The sequence below is a fragment of the Vombatus ursinus genome, unplaced genomic scaffold (genome assembly GCF_900497805.2).
Source record: "Vombatus ursinus unplaced genomic scaffold, bare-nosed wombat genome assembly UNPS02014931.1, whole genome shotgun sequence".
Taxonomy (NCBI): Eukaryota; Metazoa; Chordata; class Mammalia; order Diprotodontia; family Vombatidae; genus Vombatus; species Vombatus ursinus.
The window spans coordinates 709,183-714,364 of NW_020954709.1; positions in this window are offsets into that span (position 1 = coordinate 709,183).

Sequence of the window (5,182 nt, forward strand, 5' to 3'; positions counted from 1 at the left end):
TTAATTCTCTGGTGATGAGGCTCTTTATATTTAGTCTGGCTGCTCCTAAAACCCACTGTCAGGCATAATCATTTCCAGCTTGGCAGAATCTGTCAGAGCTCATACTTCCCTGTAAAAGCCTTAAGAACACAGGGGCAAGTTGAATTCTCTGGCCTTGGCCTTAATTATCAAGAATTAATGAATCTTTACTATTGCAAAGACAAACAAACAAGAAAAAGAAAGTTGTGAAACATCGCACAAATGAAGTCTTATATAATGTCTTTTGGTGTCCTTAAGAGACCAGAGGATTACTGTACAGAGGAGTAAATCTCAAGTTATCCATATTTCAGGAGCAGTTTGGATAAGCATGCAGAATTCAGATGCTTATCTGAACCTCTTGAGTTGGCTATATTGGTCTGGAAGTATCCTGATTCAAGCCTTCTCATGAAATATCATCTGGTATTTCCTTATGGGCTGGCCAGAGCGATCATGAGAACAGCCTCTTGAATGGTAAGTCAGCTCTTTTATGCCTGAACCTGGAGAGAAAAGTTGAGTGGGGAAAAGGAGAGGTGGGGGTGTAGGTGGGTGGAGATGGAGTAAACCCAGAAGAAGAACTATTCTAATTAATAAAAACAGTCATCAAAAATTGTGGTCTAAATTTTGAATTTAGACTGGTTCTTTCAACTAAACTAGCTTGCACAGCGTTAGTTGTTACCAAGAAACATGAAGCTGAGAAAGTAATGTTGCCACAGGACTCCTGGCATGAGCTAGATGAGAAGGGCATGAGCTAGATGATAATTAAACCCACATTTCACAAAGCAACACTATTATTTTAATTAGCATATTCTTTTCTCAATGTTGGAAAGAAAAGGATTTTTTTAAAAACCCTCAAATATTGTCATTTAGTCTTTACTCTCTGCTTCCACTTATGTTGTGAATTTGTCTTTGGCTCTCTGAGAGAGAAGTAGCATATTCTTATCATCATGAGGCTTAGTAACACTTCTTCTCCAATGCTTCTCCAAAAGATAATAGCATCAGAAGACATAGAGTTAGAAGTATTTACTGCTTTCTCAACTTAGAGAGATACAATGCCTGTCATTTTCAACATAAGGAGCTTTTTCTTATTGAGAAATTTACTTAAACAGATCAAATAAAACATTTACCCCATCTCTGTATTTAGAAGAATGCAGTGGGTCTTTTGATAGTAAAACATCATTTGTGCTGGTGACACAGGACTCTGTGGAGCAGAGGGAGCTTGATGTTGGAGTTATGAGATTGCTTGACTGCAGGCAGGCAGCTGGCAGGAAATTCTTTTGCCTTCACTATTTGAATGGAATGGACCTGGCCACACCGATGGGTACCCCTAGCCTGGTAGCATTGAGTGATGGTACTAGCAGTGGTCAGGTCTCTGTACTAAGGTTAAGCTACCTAAGGTCACCCTCATAATAGTGTAGCTTTTTTGAGCTAAAATTCCTTTCATTTGTTAAAGGCCAAAGGACATGAAAGGGAACCAAAACTGTTAATTTCTAAAAATATCTGTCTATATCTAGGCTACCCAACAAGTACGTAATCAGAAAACAAGCCATATAAACTTCATTCAAACTATACAAGTAACATTTTACTTAGAAGCCAGTAGTTAAAGTTGGTCAAAAAATGAACCCTATTACTATTAGGAATCCACATTTCTTTTTGTTTTAATCAATGACAATGAAGTAAGACTAACCATGACAGAAAATTTCAGGATAGAAATTGAAAACAATGGTCAGCCATCCAGATGTTTTGTCTGCAGGATATCAAATTCTAGCTGTTTGGAACCATTGTTTTGATTGATTGATTTTTCTTTTTTCTAGTCTTCATTCAGCTGCTTGGCATCATATGGACACTGACTCTTACAGCACGTTTTAGATGAGAACACCAAGCTCACTATTTGGTGATCTAAATCTTTATCATAATATATCATTTTAATTGTGAATTGTCTGGAAACATGTATTTTCAAACAGAGATTATATCCTTCCTTGGATATTAAAATCTCTTTTACAGGAACAACAAAAAGAAGGACCTCAAGACTCCAGTTAAGTTATTCCACCTTTTTAACAACAAATCACTTTAGAAGTGGTTTCTTTTCCTCTTTTGTCTTGAGCATTTCTTTGGGTTATGAGTTTGAAAAAAAAAATCTACTCTTCCTTAGTTGTTCTTCTCAGAATGGAAATTGAGATTACTATCACATGGCAAAAGAGGTGTGCTAACATGCACCACACAAAATACCGTGTGTTTTCTCTATATGGGATAACATGTTGGCCTTAGAGCACATATAGCTTTACCAACAACAAAACAAAACAAAGCTGATAGAACTTTTCACATTAGATAATCTCCTCAAGGGAATGGAAAGGATCTAGATTTGAAAGTGACCTGATATACAGTCTTTGGTTTAGCACTTACTAGCTTGGCCAAGTCAATTTAAAGAACATAAGTATCTAATAGTGTAAGGCACTGTGCTAGGCATAAGGAAGGATTACAAAGACAACAATGAAATAGTTTGCCTCCAAGGAGTTTACATTTAGAGGGAGTTGGGGGCAGCTAGGTGGAACAATGGATAGAGCACCGGCCCTGGAGTCAGGAGGACCTGAGTTCAAATCCAGCCTCAGACACTTGACACTAGCTGTGTGACCCTAGGCAAGTCACTTAACACCAATTGCCTCACAAAAAAAAAAGAGGGAGTTGGGAGGGAGACATATGTATCCAAGTGTATATGTATGTATGTGTGTGTATATGTATACATATATACATATATGTGTATGTATATGTATATATTTGACACATATACATAGGTATTTTTAATGCAATGTTAATACTGGGTAATTACAGAGAGATGAATTAGCAATTGAAAGGATTAGGAAAGACTGGAATTTGAGCCAAGTTTTGAAGGAACCTAGGGATTCTAAAGGACAGAGGTAAAAGAACAAGGAGAAGGCCTAGAGACCAAAGATAGATTGTCTTATGTGAGGAATGAGAGGACCAGTTTGACTAGAATATAAAGTATACGAAGAAGACTCCTTCTGGTATGTTAGACAAATGTTGTTAAGAACCTTAAATGCCAAAAAAGATTCATATTTTACTCTAGAACAGGCCTGCACAACCTGTGGCCTGCCAAAGGATTTTGGGCAGCTCGAGAAAAATGTAAAGGAAAACATCCTCTACATTTTTCTGAAGCTGTCTGAAATCCCTTGGCATGCCCGCAGGCTGCTTCCAGCCCACCGGCCACATGTTGTTGCAGGCCTGTTCTCGAGGCACAGAGAGCCACTGAAGATTATTGACTAAGGGAATAATGAGTCAGACCTAGGATTTAACAACTCACTTTGGCAGCTATGTGAAGGACGGATTACAGAAAGGAAGCACTGGGGACAGGAAGGTCAATTGGCAGGTTATTACAGTCATCCAGGCAGGAGGTAATGAGGATGGCTGAGTAGGTGAAGATAAAGGAGCAGATGTGAGAGACGTAAAGGTAGAAACCGTAAGACTTAGCAGCTAAGTAAGTGAGAGTGGGAGTCCACTATAACCAGAGGTTGTCAAACTGGTAGGCAACCAGGTAGGATGGTGATGATTTTAACAAAAATAAGTAAATTTGAAGGAGGGTAAGTTTTGCTATTGTTCAGTTGTTTCGGTCGTGTTTGACTCTTCTTAGTTTTAGAAATTTTCCCAGAGTGACTTTAGATGGAGGTAACAAGTCAAAGATCAAGAGAAACCTTACTTCTTTGCCTTTTGGGGGTCAGGATCCCTCCAGGAGGAATCTAATCTATGTGAGCCCAGAGCTGGACTGGTGGGAATTTCTCTGGATTGTGGGTCACAACCAGTGTGCCATAGTCACCTGGTAGCTCATGAGAGTTGATTGTTCAATTTTCAGTGTGAGCATATACATCTTGGATATTGGCAATTGTTACAAATCAGGGCTTGATTTTATTTTTGTGTTGATTGTCTCAGCTTAAGAAAGTGACAGAGAAAATGTTAATAATGCAGATTAAATATGCTAGAGTACTTGTATATTTTAAGCATTTACCAGCACATTGCTGGTGAAGATGATAATTGAATGACAACTGAGCAAATTATTTAACCTCTTTTTTCTTGTGGTTTAGTTGTTTTCAGTAGTGTCCAATTCTTCGTGACCCCAGTTGGGGTTTTCTTGGCAAAGATACTGGAGCAGTTTACAATCTCCTTCTCTAGTTCATTATATAGATGAGGAAACTGAAGCAAAAAGATTTAAGTGACTTGCCCAGGGTCACACAACTAGTAAATATCTGAGGCCAGATTTGAACTCAGGAAGATGAGTGTTCCTGACTCCAGGCCCAGCGCTCTATCCACTGTGCCATGTAGCTGCCCTGTTTAACTTCTCTAGATCTCATCACCAAATATTCTTCATCTCCTTAGTATTCTCAAGTCACCAGTTTGTTAAAGATGAACTCTCTATTGTTTTACCACACTAAGAAAATTGACTAGTATATGAAGTCCAGTCTCCATGCCTTTGCACTATCTGTCTCAAATGGCTAGCATGTTATCCTACTTCACTTCTAGTTCTCTGAATCCCTGGCTTATTTAAGGGCTTAACTTGGTAATATTTTCTGAAGCTGGGCAACTAGGATGTACAATGGATAGAGTACTGGACCTGAAGGTGGGAAGACTTATCTTCCTGAGTCTAAATCTAGCCTAAGACACTGACTTAACTGCATGACCCTGGGCAAGTCACTTAACCCTGTTTGCCTCAGTTCCTCATCTATAAAATGAGCTGGAGAAGGAAATGGCAAAGTACTCCAATATCTTTGCCAAGAAAACCCCAAATGGCATCACAAAGAGTAGGAAATGACTGAAAAAACTGAACAACAACACTTTCTAAAAGAAGCTTTTCTCAGTTCCCCACACACATACACAACAGGTACACAAACTCTTAAAACCTTCCCCTCTAAGGCTACCTCCTGTCTCCTCTGAGTGCCTTGTATTTAAGTTCATGTTATCTCCTCCATTAGAATGCAAGCCTCTTGAGCTCAGGGATAATTTTTGCTCTGACATTGTATCTCCAGCACAGCATAGTCCCTGGCACATGGTATGGCTGGGGGCTATACATCTTGTCTCCCTCATTGGAATGTAAATTCCTTGAGGGCAGGAACTGTTTTTTTTTTTTTTTTTTTTTTTTTTTTTTTTTTTTTTTTTTTTT